This window comes from Phyllostomus discolor, chromosome 8, assembly GCF_004126475.2.
Source record: "Phyllostomus discolor isolate MPI-MPIP mPhyDis1 chromosome 8, mPhyDis1.pri.v3, whole genome shotgun sequence".
Lineage (NCBI taxonomy): Eukaryota > Metazoa > Chordata > Mammalia > Chiroptera > Phyllostomidae > Phyllostomus > Phyllostomus discolor.
In genome coordinates, this window is record NC_040910.2 from 1,318,163 (window position 1) to 1,335,685 (window position 17,523).

A 17,523-nucleotide genomic window follows, 5' to 3' on the forward strand; every position below is an offset into this window, starting at 1 on the left:
TGTGAGTCCTACCAGCCAAATACTTTTCACAAATCATTCATCGAAATATCACCCATACGAACTATCCCTTTCCTGAAAAGGGACCCAGTTCCTGCTTTCTCAGATAAGAGAAGCTCAAAGAAGCTAAAAGAAGAAAGTGCAAAGCCCTGTTCTCTTTCTGGAGTTCCGACCCCCTTCCCCAGGGACACCTTCTCCACGTTCTAGACACGGCGGGCACTTTGTCGTTGAAAGCGGTGGGTGTCCCCGCCCGCCCCTCGCCCGACGCTGCGGAACCGCACGCCACTGCCCGCGCATCGTTTCTGCCTGCGGCTGGCTGGCGGCACAGTTCAACCGGGTGCGGCTGTGCGCTTCGCGGGGCACCCGCTGCCACGCACAGCTGTAGAGTAAGTGTGAAGACGCGTCACCTCCACTCCGCGCGTGACGCCGCAGCAAACGCCGCTGGCCCTCGCTGGGAGAACGTGTCCTCCGGGCCGCGCGCGCCTGGGCGGCGGCCGCAGCACACCGGCATTGGTCTGGGGGCGCGCTCCGAGCCAGCGGGGCTCCTCCGGGGTCCCTCACGTCTCGTCCCCTAAAGCGACGATGAACTGGCTGCTTCCACTCCGCGGCAGGAGCGTGGCTGTGGGCGTGACCGTCGGGCAGAGTGTGTGAAGGGCTCGCTGACTGCGTGTGCCTCCGGGTCCCCGGTTCTAGGGCTGTGCGCGCAAACCCGCCTGTGCCTGCCGGGACCCCTCTCCTACGGGTCCCTGGACTGCCCCCGCGGCCCCTCCTCCTGGGCCTGTGTGGTCTCCAGGCTGCTCGCATCGCCCAGTGCGCTGGCATCGGAGAGGCCCACGGACACGCGCTGCATTGATGGTCACTGCCGCGTCTTAGTGACAAACCACAGCCCTGCCTTCTCCCTCGCACGTGCTGCACGGAGAGAGAAAGAATTGTGTCCGACTCGGTCCTGTTTCCAAGTCCCCTTTCTTCAAAGGCAGAGGCGGGGCGCAGCAAACGGCACCCACAGGCGGGCGCCGCGTGGGAGCAAGGGCGCCACCCGCCTTTCTGGAGTGACCTCGGCCGCCGTGACTCCGCCTCCCGGAGCCGTCCCACAGGACACAGTACATAGAGAAGCATCTCGTCTGTCCACCGAGGAGCCGGGGAAGAGTGTCTTCCCGCCGGGCGGGAGAAGGACGGCTTCGAGAGTCTGGGCGGAGGGAGCGGGGAGGCGCTGCCGGTAGTTGTGCCTCGGCTGCCCGTGGATGAGCGCGGGCGACCCGCCTGCCCAGGGGAGCGAGCGCTCCGTTCCCTTCGGCCGTGAGCGGTTCCGCGCGCGTGTCCGCGGTTGTCCTTCCGCGCCGGGTGGGCCGCGGGGTGAGCTGCTGGCCTCCCCGAGCAGCGGAACAGCCTCTCCTTTACCTGGGTGGGCTTGCTTCTGGTTTCACTGTTTTACACAATTATTGTCTTTAAAAAAAAAAAAAACAGCCTAATTGATATATGATTTGCATAACAGGGAAATTATTTCCCCGCCTCTTTTATGAAACATTCTGGAGTAACAAAACACACCTCCTTCTTCAGGGACTTGACTGCATTATTCAACACTTTTATAACAAATATGCTGCAACACACTCCCCAGGAAGCCACACTGTGTCTCGGGCCAATATTTTAAGAGCAAGCAAGCATAGATCATGCGCCTCCCTCCACCTGACAAAACCGTGATGAGAATCCTCCGGTAGTGGCTCCAGTGTGCTGTCTCCTGCGGGTGCTGGAGGGCGGTCCCACTCCTCTCCAGCCTGACTGACGCGTCCCCGCCCACGGGAAGTGCGGGGTTCCGAGAGCTCCGGCGCCTTCCCCATGCGCCCAGCCAGCCCTGCCTGGCGCCTGCCTTGGGCGCGAACACCAGAGTCCTTCGCCGTGAAGTGTGGCGTGAGCTGTGGGGTCCTCACGGTCCTCCGTTACGGGCTGAGAAAGTCCCCTTTAGTCCTCAGCTTGTTGGCTTTTTATCGTGAAGAAATACTGGGTTTTGTCCAATATACCCACATCTATCGGAATGAATAAAAAATAAACGGCGTAATTAATGGTAAAATAAAGTGGAGTCACCCCACGACCCAAGTGCAATGTGCATTAAATCGGAGCTCAGACATCGGACTAGTCCTGGAACGTGGGGGCCTTTGTGGGGGCTGAGAGGAGCGGGGTCAAGTGTCCCCGATCAGAAAGCCCCGCCCTGCGTCCCAGGCCGGCTCGAGCCCGCAGAAGTCACGCCTGGGCGAGTGCGGTCAGTAGGGCGACAGTGTGGGCGTAACAACTTACAGTTTTGATTCGAACACTTCAGCTAACCTGTCACATGGGACACTGGAGTGTGACCGTGTTGTGTTACAGAATTGCACGCTTACGATTTTGTGATAAAAAGGGGGCGTTATCTGTGCTGGATCCCGGTGTTTCTCGAACCCTTAGTTCGGACGGTGAGGCGTGAGGCTCCTGTGAACACAGTGGAACAATCCGAGGCTTCATGTCTGCACGTGTACAAGCCTAGCGTTTCCTTGACAGGAGAAAATAACTCAGTCAAAGCACTTGCTATCTTTTGTCACTTGAATAACAAAGCAATGTGGATACAAACCAGGGGTGACCACGAAAGAACCTTTTAACATGTTTCCGCTCACAAAAACCTTGGGTTCTTGGGAGGAAGATGAAATTGCAGTCATTTCATCGGGCTGCCCTGAGGGAAATTATCTCCCTGCCTCTTTTATGAAACATTCCCGGCGTAACAAAACACGCCTCCTCGTGCAGGGACCCTCTGCATTATTCAACACTTTCATAATAAATACACGGCAACACACTCCCCAGAAAGCCACACTGTGTCGCAGGCCAATATTTTAAGAGTAAATAAGGACGGATCATTTGTCTCCCCCGACCTGACAAAACCGTGGTGAGAATCCTCCAACAGTGGCTGGGGCTTGCTTTCCCCTTGGGAGCCGGAAATCGGCCTCATTACTTTAAAGTCACACGTAATTAACACCTACTCTCATCACAGCTTAAAATGTTCAAGGATTCCTCTAATGCTGATGCCATCAAAGGCTGAAATAGATTTAATTAGTTCAATAAATAAGAAAGTAAGTTTACAGTGAAGTTTCCTCTGAGGACTTGTATCTGTTTAGAGTTAGGAGCACAGATGCGTAATATCTGGGCTCTCTTTCACACGCCTCCTGCCCAGAACTGTCACTCACGTAATTGTGAGTTACCCGTGTGTGATCATATATATAATGTTATATGATTATATATACATATACCTGTATATGTTACCTGTGTACAGATCACTATATTCTGCATCCACACACACTGTAAATGCACACTTCTCTCTGTGTGGGAAGTAGCAGCCGAGAAGTGCACCTGATGTGTGCGCTTCCTGCTCTGAGCACCTGGCTGACGTGTGGCTGGGGCGCCTCCCTCCCGCTGAGGGCCAGACCTGGAGAACTACCTGCCTGCCACATGGTTTATGGAACAGTTTGGAAAGTGACAAAGTGATTTTCCTTCACAGTTTTGCTGCATTCTAGCTTAGTCCATCGAAGAACATTTGACAGTAGTTTTTCCTGGGGAAGGTTGGAAGTTGAAAACTTAAATAAATTCAAAATACCTTTTTTCATTTTTCCATATAGAATTTTTAACAATCCATAATTCTCACAGTTTCATGTAAACAGCAAAAAAGGCCCTTTTCAAGATTTCAAAGAGTAGAGAATTTATATATTACAGTCATTTTAATGTAAGATTTTACCATTGCACTTATTTGTCACTTATTTCTTTTAATTTAGTGAGAGAAATCACACCCTCTCTCTGCCGGGCGATTCACTCCAAGTCCCAGAGGATGCAGAAGAAGGGTGATAACATAAAACGGGGCGTCCTGAGAAACGTTCTCGGGGAGGCATTTCGTCGTTCTTCTGTACGGATGAACACGTTTTGTTTCTCCTGAATCCGTCTCGTAGTGGGATGAAGTCACACACGCAGAGTTTGTAACGCCCGAGAGGCAGGCCAAGCGGAGGTGAGCTTCCGCCGCCAGCCCGCGCGCGGGTCTCGCAGAGAGGGAGTCTCAGCGAGCGGGCAGACCGCTCGCATGGGGGCGGTTCCGGGCCCGGCTGCGCGGCCCCAACGCTGAGGTCCTCCCCTGCAGCGTCCGGTTCCCGCACACAGCGCTGTGAGCACGCTCCGCACACCCCGAGTGTCACAGGACCAACTTGAAAATTCTTCCCCGTCGTCGTGTGACTGGAAGACCCGCTGGGTTTTGAACCTGAACAAGAAGGGACGTCCTACCAGTAGAGACTGGTCGTTATGACTCCGGGGAGGCTCTGGCCCCGGCAGATGGCGGTCCCTGGGGACCAAGGTCCGCAGGCCTCCCGGGAGCACTGAGCCGGGTGGGGGCGGGGGCGGACCGTCAATGGTGTCCCAGCCCCAGACCTGTCCACTGCGGGGTCCGGAGTCCTCTTTGTTACACCAGCGACCGTGGGACTGGGCCGGTCCTGGGGCGGACAGACTTCTGCGGGTTTCTCCCGCCCCCGCCGCCTGCAACTCCCCGCCCCCCCCCAGCTCCCCTCTGGCCCGGGGGTCGCAGTGCACTGTCGCCCTTCGGCCCCAAATGCGCTTCAGGCGGTGTCCTGCGTGGCGGGCACAGGCCGAGGAAGGAATGCGCCCCCGTGGGCCGGACAGCACGCTGTGAGCGCAGGTGCGGGGGGCCTGCCTGGAACGCGTGAACCACGCAGCTGGACGGCGGAGTCCGGCTCCGGGCCAGAGTCACGCGTGAGATCCTTCCGCCCTGAGCTCGGTGATGACAGAGGCTCCACCTGAGGTGCCTCCGGGGGGTGGAGGGGGGGCCGCCCTCCCCGCCCCCAAACCTGGTGCTGGGCAGTGCCCTGTGGTCACGCGGGAGCTGCGGTCACTGACTCAGGCCCACGTCCTGGTGAGCACCCCACCTGGCTTCCCAGCCCCCCACCTGCGCTCAGGGCTTCCTGTTCCTTCAGGAGCCCCTGCGGAGACCCCTGGGGTGGGGGAAGGGGGGGAAGGGGTCGCGGAGACTCCTGCCCCTGCTGACTCGGTTCTCTGAACCCCTGGCTCCCAGCTCACGCCCTCCCCTCTGCCACCCTGGGTCCATCACACGGCTGTCTCCTGCTCGGGACTTCCTCCGCGACGGGTGACCCCGAGCCACCCCCACCCCCTCCCCTTCCCCGCACCTGTTCTGATGGGCCTGCCCCTGCCCCTGCCCCTGCCCTGGACAGTGGGGGAGGGAGTTAGCCCTTTCTCTGTGTAGGCTGACTGCCTTGATCACTCCTCATGCCACGCGGGTCAGCTCGGCTGGGGCAGGTTTTTCCTGCCCGTGACCCTGAGCAGAGAGGACCCCCTCAACACTCCCGCAGTTCGCCAGGCCCAGGCGCCCCACTTCTCCGATGTAAATGGGGTCGGATGTATCAAATCATGGAACCAGGGCCCCCCCCCCCCCCGGGCTGAGATGGTGCATATCAAAATGGTTAAGAAAATGAAACCGATTCCAGCATGAAAGCACGGCCGCTGGGGGAAGACGGAGTGCATCTTGCACAGTGAGAGTTTCACGTGGCCCCTTCGGGGACGGCGGGCCCCTCTCAACACTGAGCGGGGCGAGTCCTCCTGCGGGGCACTCGCTGGATGAGAAGTGGGGAGTCTCAGGTATCCAGCGTCTTTCCTGGAGACGCTCTTAGCTCTCACGCAGCACATCAAAGCCCCCTCGCTTCCCTCTCATCTCTGCTGAGGAGGGGAAGAGTGTTGAAAGGCTCACACCAGCCTCGTTGTTTTGTAACGTTCGTTTGTTTTTAAGTCTTCACAGCTGGCTAGGACCCCCGAGGCCCCGTTGTGAACCTCGTGAAGTAGGTTCAACAACCCAGCCAACCAGCCTGCATGCCGCACCAGCTTTCCCCCGGAGCTGAAAACAAGGGTCTACGTGTATAGTCGTGTAAGTGCTAGGTGCTTCAAGTGTGTGTGTAAGTGAGTAAATACAGTAACACATACATTCTCACCGAGTTGTTTTTTGAAAAGCAAGAACTCCCATTATGTTCGGCTTCATCGTAGGCATAATAAGTCAAATTTCATAAATTTATGGCTCCTTCTTAGAATATTGCCTTGCTCTGAACATAATGTCTGCATTTTGCTTGCACTAAAGTTGGGCAGCATTCTAAATTAGTTTGTAGAACAAATTCATCTCGTAAGTGTAAGTTATGAGATTCTGGACTATTCTGTCAGATTTCTTGCAGGTCCTTTAAGATGGATTGCTTGAACTTGACAGAACAGTCAGTGGGTGGGTCTATTTCAAACCTCTGAGAGACGGTGAGCAGACTCGTGGATTGGCAGGGAGCGCGGCCTTGTGTGGGGGCGGGGAGACCTCGCAAAGCACCCGCCTCACTGAGCCCGACCCACCACCCACGTGGGGGGGAGAAGGGTGGGCGTTAAGCAGACACGAAGCCCACACTGACGTGTGAAGACCGTCTCTTGCCTCACGCGACGTGGTGTTTCTCATGGTGCTCCCCTTCTGGGCCCAAGCGCTCTGCACAAGGTTAATTAAGTTTGCAATAAGCGTGGGCTGAATCTGGTGATTATTGTTACACGTATTTAATCAATCTGTTCAAATAAAAATCATTTAGGGCTCTTGCAAACACACACACAAATAGAACAAAGAACCTGTTTTCGGAAAGCATGAAAAGTGGACATGCCATTTGCCGTTTGAAAAGAAAGTCTAGGTTAGACACCCCCTAACAGAAAGCGCCCCCCCCCCCCCCCCCAGGAGCCAGCCCGGGGCTGGGGCTGGGGCTGGGGAGCGCCCACACGCCCGTCACACTCTGGGACGGAGGAGCCGCCCCGCCCCTCAGCACATGAGGCAGCGCCAGGACACAGCTGCACTCCCGGCCTCCGCTCCTTCCACCGAGACGGCCGTCCCTCCGCGGTTCTCTGGCCGGTCGGACACTCAAGTCGCAGCGGACGGGACAGACAACAGGAGCAGATGACCTCGTGTAGTTGCTGACGAGTGGACGGGACCCCGCGTGCTGAGAGGTGCCGGGGCGCAAAGGGAAGTGGGGTGAGCAGACACTCTGAGCTCAGGGTCCCCGGGGTCGTAGAGGGCAGGTCACCGCGGGAGGGTAAGAGGAGGAGCGTTCACCAACTGGCTGTGCGCCATGCCGTTGGGGTGGTTTGAAAGGGCCGCCTCGGGTAATGTTTTATTAGGGGCACGGCCTCTAACCCAAACCCCCCTAGGGAGTCAAGGACTGGGTGGGGGCCGAAACCAATCCGCATCCACAGAGGCGCGTCTGGGGTGCCTCATTCTGAACCCCTGCGTGGGTACCAAAACCCTTAGCCCTGAGAGCGGATTGATCAGGGGCGTCGGGAGGCCGGTCCTCCGCCGGGTGTTACCGCAGGACTGACGGACGAAGTCCCGGAAATCGCGGGAGGAACGGGTGTAGACAGGCCCAAGGCTGGAACTCGGGGCCAGTCGCCGTGGGAACAGGACTGGCGTCTGGGGTCGGGGCAGAGCGCGCTGTGGGTGACACTGCCTTCTCACCCCCTTTCTTCTGCCCTGAGACGTAAGGCGCCCCTCCGCCTGTGCCTGCTGGAGGAGAAGAGCCGGGAAGAGTGGCGGTGGAGGAGGGGACCCCGAGGGCGGGTCTGCGGAGCCGGGCGCACTCACCCGCGGCGGAGAGCGCAGCCTCACCGCCTGCGCTGTCGGCGGATGGGCCCCTCCTTGCCCCAAATTTCAGGAGCCCGCTCCGCAGTCCACGTGGCGGGGGTCGCTGTCGTTTCCCCCAGGGGTTCCCCGCTCACAAGCGGACCTGGGGAAGGAGGCCGGTGGGGGTTTCTCCAGGGACTAGGCGGTGGAGGGAGGGAAACGCCCGGGAGCGCAAAGGCTCACGGACCCATCTCGGTGACGGGCGCGGACCATGGACCTGGCCGCGGCGGAGACTGAGCAGGACCTGGGCGGATGGATGGGACTGGCCGCGCCCGCAGGCTGGAGAGGCCTCAATCCGCAGGACTCCGGCCGGGCAGCCCGGTTTTGTTCCCTGCTGGCCACCGAGCCCTGCTGGACAACACGCGCCCTTCCCCGGAAGGGCTGTAGCTCCCTGCGACGGGGCTCCTGCCGAGACTTGTTCTAAGTGGAACTTCTGTTTTTCACGTGCAGCTTGAAACTCAAGAAGGTCACGGGGTGACCTCGAGGAATTAGCCAAACATCCCGGGGTGATGTGGGAGCCAGGGGGTCCGCGCGGACGACGCTGCGGCCACCCCCAGCCAGAGGGGCCCCGCGGTCTGGAGCGCCGCCTGCAGGCACGGACAGGAAACGACACTCGTCAAAGGGCAGGCGGGGTCCGGGGCTCCTGCGGGGCCCGGCGCTCAGCACTCGCCGCGGGGCCACGCGTGAAGTCTAAACAGCCTCTCCAGCGCGGACCCCGTTCAGGTCGCTAGGCAACGGCCTCCCTGAATGACCAGCCCCATGACGTCAGAAGGAAACAACGGCCCCGAGGTGCCGTGAAGTCCGGAGGTCCCCGCCGACCGCAGAGGCTGGCGCGCGGGGTGCGCAGGCCCCGAGTGACGGACGTGCTTCGACCGGAGGAAAGACGAACCCGCTCACCCGCCAGGCCCTGCTCCCCAGACAGCTGCGCGCAGCGGGTTCGTGCATTCCCAGGGGGCCCGAGCATCTATCTGCTCCCCTGTGTGTCCTGACGCCCCCGTCCTGGTTCCAGGGGCACGCGTGAATGAGGAATGGTTCTCTCCGCGGCGGCGGCGGCGGCGAGCGGGGGCCGAGGCCTGCGGGCGACGTTCAACAATTCATCCCGCTCCTGACACCGTGTGCGCTGCAGATGGGACGCTGGTGACCGCAGCGCCGCTCTTTCCGTGGTCCGTGCGGTGACGCTGGGCCCAGACGGGCCGCCGCGCTGCTCCAACGGCGTCTTCCACGACAGCCCCTCGGGTGGAGAAGACGCGGATAGCGCGACCCGAGATCGTTGGCGTCTTGGTGATGTGACGCCGTGCCTTTTCATTATGCAGGTGATGTGAGCGACTCAAAACGGAAACGACAACAGTGTGAAGAAAAGAATCTTCCTTATGCTCGTTTCTCATTTCCTTCGGTTTACATTTTTATAGAAGACAGGCAGAGCTGCAACACTGGACACTGTCGTTTTAAGCCTTCGTGTTCTGGCGAACGAGTCACGAGAGAATGAGGTCACGACCGAAGGAAAACGTGAGCGTGGGACTCACAAGGGAAACCCTGGATGAGACGTGAAATAGTGTTGGAAGAGCCAGACCCCCACCAAGTCTGTGAGTGGAATCCGGGCCCTGGAAGCAATGTCTGCGGGCCTCCGTGGGGACGCGTGTCCACCCCCACAGATGGTGGCACCTCTGAGCCCCACCCCCAGCACAGCGCTGGGTCACAGGGGTCGGGGGGGGGACATGTCACAGCAAGGCCACTTGCCCTCTGCGGCCCCGGCTGCCCGAGACCCAGGGACCATTCCAGAGCTGAATGCTTGATGGCCACTAAGCAGTTTTTAACATTAAAAATATAAATCCAGAAAGTGGCCGTTCTACATGTTGCCAGAGTCAGCGATTATTACCTGGGCACAGAGCCTGGGCCCAGGCGGAACACGGAGGTTCGGGACGGGACACGTAAAGCACAAACACGACGGGAGACACCGGGTCCTCACGGGCACGACACGGACACGGAGCATCCTGACCCCGAGGCTGCCCCGAACCCTGGCCCTGACCCTGACCCTGGCCCTGACCCTGAGGCTGCCCCGAGCCCTGGCCCTGACCCTGGCCCTGAGGCTGCCCCGACCCTGACCCTGAGGCTGCCCCTGCCCCTGGCCCTGGCCCTGGCCCTGAGGCTGTCCTGAAACCTGACCCTGACCCTGACCCTGAGGCTTCCCCTGACCCTGGCCCTAACAGTTTGCGGTTGGAGTCGAGATCAGCAAACCACGAGAGGACCAGACACAAACACACACGTGCCTCGTCCACGAGCATTAGCTGCAGGTGCTTACAGACCGCTCTCCTCACAGTTACTTCCTTTATTCACGAAACAGCATCGTGACACATGGGACTGCTCCGGCTTCTCGTTCAGATGCAGGACTTTCAGAGGAAAACAGTCTCTCTGACTTGCACACGTGGGGCCGTAAGTCCTGCCAAGAACAACGCCCAGCTCCCGTGTAGACCAAAGTTCGGAAACCGCACGGTGGTTTCTAACGCTCTGTGCGGCCCCCAGGATCACAGGAGTGGGGGTTGAGTCTGCTGGGGGGCGGGGGGGGGGGGTCTGGGGTCCGCTCAGGTGAGAGCCACCTGCCCCTCGCCCTCCCTGGGCGCCAGACTTCTCTTCCCCGAGATGGCTCTCGGCAAATCCGACTCTTGTCTAGGTCTCCCTGCCCTAATTGTGGACTCTGTTTAAAATTCATCACTGACTCAATTAATCTCCGACAGCGCTCATTACCCAGCTGTCAGAGCCACGAGCTGAGTAGCAGCTCAGAGTGCGAAGCCAAGCAGAGCAGACGGCAGGCAGGGCCTTAGAAGGGTGGACAGGTGACAGGCAGCTCCTCCAGGAAGGGACGCCCCGTGGGGGGGCCGAGGGGTGGGGGGCACGGACTCAGAGGCGCACTGAGGGACCAGAGCCCGGGCAGCCGCTGGGACGCGCTGGGCAAGGTGGGCGTGCTGCCCGGCCTTGACAGCTGGCCGTCCAGTGTCCTGCGGGCGACTGTGCAGGCGGACGGCGTTTTTGTCGGGCGCACATCATGCAGGAACACAGGTGACAGTGGGTTTTGTGTCAGCTTCATCCTTTAAATCACACCCGACTTCTCTTCCTGAAAGGAAAACCCAGACGCCCAACCAGGGCTCCATCGCTCATTAGGAGGGTTTCGGGAGACAGAGAACAATGAAAAGAATCGCCCCGGGTTCAGAGAGAAATTTGAAGATAGACACGGAGCTTTAATTAACCAGGCCATTAGCATTTTTGGAATGAAAGCTGTCCATGTGCATTTGGATTCGGGAAGTGATGGGCGAAACCACATTAATGAGGCGAAGCCTGCGACTCTCACCCGCCAGCACGCGCAGGTTCAGGTGGGGCCCGGCAGAACCGTTGGCCGGCCACCGCCAGGTCCTGGAAAACAAAGTGGTGACCACACAAACGGTGTCTCGGGGAGGACTTGATTTCTAAGAGGAGAAGTTACTTCCCGAAATGCTGTGTCGCTGTTCCCGTGAAACACCCCCCAAGGTGACCCGCTCTCCACAGTGACCTCGCACAGTGACAGTCACAGCCACCCACCCACCCGTCACGCAGCAGCTCGTGGCCACCTGGGAAGTGCTCGCACCTGTGCCCCGGCTTCCCATCCTGCGAAGACGAAGTGAATCGGAGCAGTGTCACATGCCTGAGGTCGTCCGGGGAAGTGACATCAGACGATGCAGCCGGAAGGCCCCGAGGAGCCCTGAGTCAAGAGCAGGCGCGGCCGAGGGGGCCGTGGCGGTCGATGGCGTCGCTGTCACCTCCGTGCCACTGTAACCGCTCCCCTGAGGGGTCAACAGTTTGATCTTGCTTCCTCTGAATTATTCATGGGAACGATGTTTATTAATAGTGTATTGATTACTTATTAATACATGTGTGTGTAATTTATTCACTATAAACTATTAATGGAAGAAAGAACGTTTGCACAGATGTTACTCTGTTTGCACCTTCCAGCTTTCCCCTGCACTGTGGCATCGAGTCTGGATGGGAAGGTGCTGAGGACTTTACACACTTGAGGAGGTTTGCTCGCTCTCCTTCTCCCCACCCCCTGGGGGGTGTGCCCTAGATCCCTTTTTACTCTCAAGGGAGCGTTCGGAGCTTCCTTGAGTGAGGCAACCGAATGGAAGCATGCAGGCCCTTCGCCAAAGTCCAGGACGATGATGAGTCCGGCTTCCCTTGAGACAGAAAAGGAGCTGAGGGGAAAGCAAGTAACAAGACAACACAGTGGAACGTCGATTCCACGCACGTCTCTCAGTTTGCGTCTCTGATCTTCGTTACAGCACGAGAGACGGGGCGGGGCGGGAGTGGGTTCACAGTTGCTCCTGTGGAAACTAATGCAATGATTTAAAAATAACAATACCAAAGTAAACGCCGTGGTTCGTGCGCTCACAAATGGGAGCCCACATTTGTCCAACTTTGTATTTATCTTTTCCAGAAACTCTTTTCGGATGGCATAAAAATCATCTCCTTCCAGAAGGGACTGCAGGAGGGAAAAGAGGGTTAAACAATGCTATCCGTAGTGGCGCTGAGTCCTCTGGGGGCCGTGGAGTGAAGACACGGCCACACGCTTCCGAACACCTGCTCGCTCTCCGAGCGCGCGGACTCCACCGTGGCGGGCAGGGAGCCGTCAACCCGATTGCCCCCGGCACCCCCACCAGGAGGGGTTCCAACCGGCAGTGTTGCTCTTCGCCTGGGTGGTTCGCTTTTTAAAAAACTCTCACAATTGTGCACTTCACCTGTGACCGGAATACGTTTCACAGCCTGTCTATCTGCAGTCTGTTTCAAAGCACCCTGACCTGGTCACCCCGACCTCACTCACAGGCCGACGGGGCCCGGGGAGGAAGTCCGAATGCCCATGGAAACAAAGGACAGGTGCCGTGGTCCCGCCTGCCTGTTCGTCCTTCCTCGTGGACAAGAGGGGGGTCAGCGGGGAAGGCCCCACCCTGACGTCCTGTCCTCCCGCCTCTGAGACCGGCACCCGGGGCGCATGGCAGACACTCCGACAGAATGTGATGGACAGTTGCATTTCCTACAAGGGAGGGTTCCCTTGACCCAAATCAGGCCCTCAGAACGATTCCAAAATCAAATTACAAATTGCAAATTACAGAAACACATTTTGAACTTCACAGTATTAAATTTTCGAGGAATAAGGATTTTCTTCTAGAAGGTAGCAGCCAGGAGGCGGGGCGGGCGGGCAGGGGAGCTGAAGGCGGGGGGCAGGGGGGCGGGGACAGCAGAGCAGAGGCCTCAGAGACCCCCAAGTGGGAGCCGGCAGACAGGAGCCGGCAGGCAGGAGCCCCAGCCTGGGCACAGCCCACTCTCACCGGGACACAGCTCGGGGCCCTCACACCGGCTGTGGGGGGAGGGGGGCGGCACCGGAGCTGCCAAGCCCTTCGGAGAACCCAGATGACGTGGGAGACCTGCCCGCAGGATGGGCCTGGCGGCTCCCTCGTGGACAACTCTGCTCCGTCCTCCCTCCCGGCCCCAGGTGGGCAAGGCTTCCCAGCCTGCCCGGGCCCTGCACGCCTGTGTCACTTCCCCTCTCGGGTGGGTTGGCTGCGGCCCGCCATCGGCCCTCCCCTGGGTTTAAGGTCTGTGCATTTGGAGACGGTCTGCCTTGTTGGTACTGGTGTCACAGGGGGAGCCGTGCCTTTTCCAAGGTTTACGTCCCAAGGGGAACCGAGAAGTCTTTTCCTTGCTGAAGAGACTTCCGTGCTTCTCATGGCGCTCAGACACTGAAGTTGGCTGGAAAGTTCTGGAAATCTTTACGTCAGCTCCTGCACTTCGTTCGGAAATGCCTTTCCCACAATTATCTGGTCCACGTAATCCCGTCTTCTCAGCGATCGAAGGGAGATGACCTAGGATCTCAGCGAGATAATCCTGAGCTCGAGCTGCCAATGTTTCTGGGACTCGTGCCTCCAACCACACCAGGGGTTTGACATCGCCATTGGATCTTGCATGTTCAGGCTCCTGCAGAGAACGGGCCCTCCCCAGTAGGTGGCATGGAAGCTGACCTTACAAACGGTTAGTTCTAAAGCCTGCCCCGCTGCACGGTTCAGGATAGGAGAGGACTCGGGCTCGGAGAAGCTGGTTAACCGTTGCCGACCCTCTCACTGCCACATGAAAGGAGCACCATCTTTGCTGCTCCTGCTCTTCTTTCTGCTTCCAGAAGATTGTGCCCACAGATTTAATAGTAGCACAGTGTGTGGTATTTGTTCTATTACAGTGTTTTGAAAAACAAGATTACCTCTTCTCAGAATTATAGCTTAAAGGAATATGTTTACATTCAGTGTCATAGTCATGTGTGATTCTCCCACCCGTTTTACACACGAGTACAAGTTACACTTGAACGGTTCTGCGGGCCGGGAAGCGGGTGAGTCTGTGGAATTTTCAGGAGTCGACATCCCGTCGCCCTTAGTGACGTTTTGTCACTTTGGGACTGCAAGGTCGTGAAAACCCCGGGGATCTTCTGGGTAGTATTGTATCCCACAGACTAAGTTCTGTACGGACATTTTAATCTGTAATATTTGCACTGAAATTTTTTAAAGTGGGTCACCCCCCAATAAAAACACTACATCGTTGTACTTGCCCACATAGAACACCCCACCCCCCATCACACACCGGCCAGGCCTGGCTCCCCGCTCGCCTGGGCATGGCCGGGTTTAGATGGTTCTTCCCGATCCGACCGCCCCTCCTCCCTTTTCTCAGACACTGTTTACCCGAGAGTCTCCCCGGCCCCTGGACAGGTAGGACGTTTGAAAAAGCCTTCAGCCATTTTTAAAGGGCTGTCTTTCTCAAGAACCAGAGGGTTTTTTCTGCAATTTAATCCTCAACAAACTTGCAATCCACTCTTTCCATTTTACATATCAAGCTAACCAGTGTGTCTTCTAGCAGTTTATCCTTCCCGTTGACCCAGCCCAACCGTGTGTCACTAACCCTCACTTTGACCCGAGGACGGAGTTGGTCCCACGCTTTAACCCCCCAGGGAGGGGCCCAAGCAGGCAGCGTTGGGCCGGGCGCTGAGGGCCTCCCGCCGGTGGGTGCGGGAAGCACGCCGGCCCAGCTTTCACTCTCGCCCTCGCATGAGCGCGGTGCGGCCCCACTCACAGTAAGTGTTTAATTTTTCCTTTACTCAGAACAAAATTTTTTTTCCTGTTTTATATGGTTTTCAACTGATGAAATACTTTATATTTCAGGTTGTTACCAGGGGCAAACACGAAATTATTTTAGCTGATCAGTTCTGTTTTCCTCAACAATCAAAAACTTATTCTGGAGTTGAAATTGAAAACTGATGGTTTCATTCTCAGGCGCGAAAGAAGATTTTCCATAAACAAACGTACATTTGACACAGTCTCACGGTCTGGCGGAGTCGTGGGGAGCAGCCCCCGCTTCTCCAGGGAGGGGTCCCAGGGGGCCCAGCAGCGGCCTCACCGCCCTGACGCGCTGGGCCAGTGAGTCCGCGCGGCTTTCCCGCTCCGCAGCGCTTTGTGGTCGAGACAATTCTGTTAGATCGTGTTGTGACAGCTGTCGCCTCAGCGTGCGCTTTCTAAAAAGTCCAAATCGGCAAGTTTGGGGGTAGCCATTTTGACATTGAAGATGGAAGAAGGTAAACGACATTTTTGGCATCGCATGCTTTATTATCTCAAGAAAGGTGAAAACAACTGTACTTGGACAATACAGTAATTAAAAGTGAATAAAAAGGAAGGTGAAACACAGCTGAAACACACCCACACAAAGATGTGTGCCGTGCACGGAGAGGGTGCTCTGGCGGACCGAACGCGTCGGAAGCAGTTTGGGAAGTTCACCAGAGAACATCCCCAGTGGGGCCCATCATCCCCGGGTGGGAATTCCACGGGTGGGTACAGGCCGCATTGGCCCGGCTGGCGTCTCAAAGGCACCCCCTAGAGCTGGCTACGGTGGAATTGCAAGAGCTGTAACAACACCAAATGAACCAAGTTTCCTCAGCAGAAATTCTTGAAGGAAAACCTTTCTCTGTACACTGTGTGATGAACCCGAGCTTCTACAAAGACGTGGGCGGCTCCTGAACACCACCCGCCACCTGGAGGCCCCACGTCTCCGTGCGGGGAGAGCCCGGGCCGCCCCGGGGCCGCGTCACTGTGCGCGCTCCGGCACAGGTCCTGCGCGGAGGGAGGAGGGCCATGCGCGAGCGCCAGACCCCGGGCCGCGGGGCTCCGTCACCGTCCAGGGAGTGAGTGCATGCTTCTTCTGCGGCGGCCTAGCTCAGGTAGGGTGTCTTCCCATTGTGAAGGGAGTGCAGGCTCGTTAAAGGTTTGCTGCGCGCGTCCCCGGATGGGGTGGCTGAACGCGCTAAGGTTAGCAAACCCCACAACCACCGCAAACGCTGCTCTGCCGGCGCCAATGTGTTCTCATGACGTTTCCTTCGTGCAGAAGCTCATTCTCGGCTCCAGAACGAATTCCATCGCCAGAACAGGCTTTGGCCTCTGGGAGTGCTCCCGGCAAACCCTTACTGGGACGGGATGCAGACCGCACCTGCGGGGGCGGGATTGGGAGAGAGCCGCAAGGTCGCCCAGCTGCGCGGTGTTAGCGCACCTGCTCGCTCACCGGTGGCAGCCGCGTGCTGCGAGCCTCAATCCGCCAGGTGTGCACTAGCGCCGAATTCCTTCCCCTTACCGGGGTGTCCTGTCCAGGGCTTTTAGCTCAGGCCCCCCCCCCTTCACCTGCTGCATGCTAGCCGCCGTTGCTCGTAAAATCCCACCCACCAGGCCCCTGACTAGGAAGCTGGAACCTCAGTCCCAGCACGGGGAAAGGAAGCTCTGTGTGCTTTGGGAACAGTGCTGTTACCCAGGACCACAAATGTATTTTTTTTTAAAGTTTGCAATGTATTTAAAAAGAAGCAAGAGTAGAGGGAGATTTTAGAGGATAATGGTGTGAAAGTAGCCAAGATCAGCTTCGGTTCCCCAGGTTCACGGGTGGCTGGGGGGGGGGGGGGCTGGGCTTCCATTTCAACGCCATAGGACGAGGCTCCCTGCCGTCCCCGGGGACGGGGCTGTGTCCCCGCGGGCGGGCCCTCCGGGAGCTCGTGAGGCTGCGAGGGGTTGTAACATGAAGACAGGGAATGATTAGCCTGAGCAAAAGTAACTGCAGGGGACTGTACGGAGCCATCAGAACAGATCAAACTGCAACAATGTGGCGGACAGGCCGGGCAGCACCGGCACGTTCTGTGACCGTTCAGCTTTACTAGGAGGTTGTAGCAACAACCTGTCTGTGTTCTCTAGATCAAGGGGTGTGTGGCGGGGGGGGGGGGGTCAGAAGTCGGGAGGAGGAGAGGGACCAGGACCACAGCTGCGCGGCCCGTAGCCCCTCCAACACTCCCGGTTCCCACCCCGGGCTCCCACCGGAGACACTGGGTGGTGGCCTTTGGAAGGGGTATGTCTCATCCTCATGGAATGTCTCTGGGCCCAGCCCAACTCCTGGCAAACAGGAGCATTGAGCCGCAGGCTGAGAAGGGCATGGACAGACAGCGGGCGTGTTTGGGAACCGTTACTCTGGCGTGTTGACGTAACTGAAGGGAAAGACCAGTGACGGCCTTCCGGCGAAGGAGACGGAGGCAGCCATCCAGCTGTGCGTTAGCGATGGCCCCCTCGGAGGCTGCCTGTGTGTCCGTCCGCAGGACAGGGGGCAGCTGAGGGGGCAGGGACTACCCGGACACATGAAAGGTCCTTTTAGGGGACTGTGTAGGAGGTGGTTTCTAATCTAGACAATAGAGTCTTTGCTTTGAACGGCCTCAAGTGTTTTCTGTCCTGAAAGGA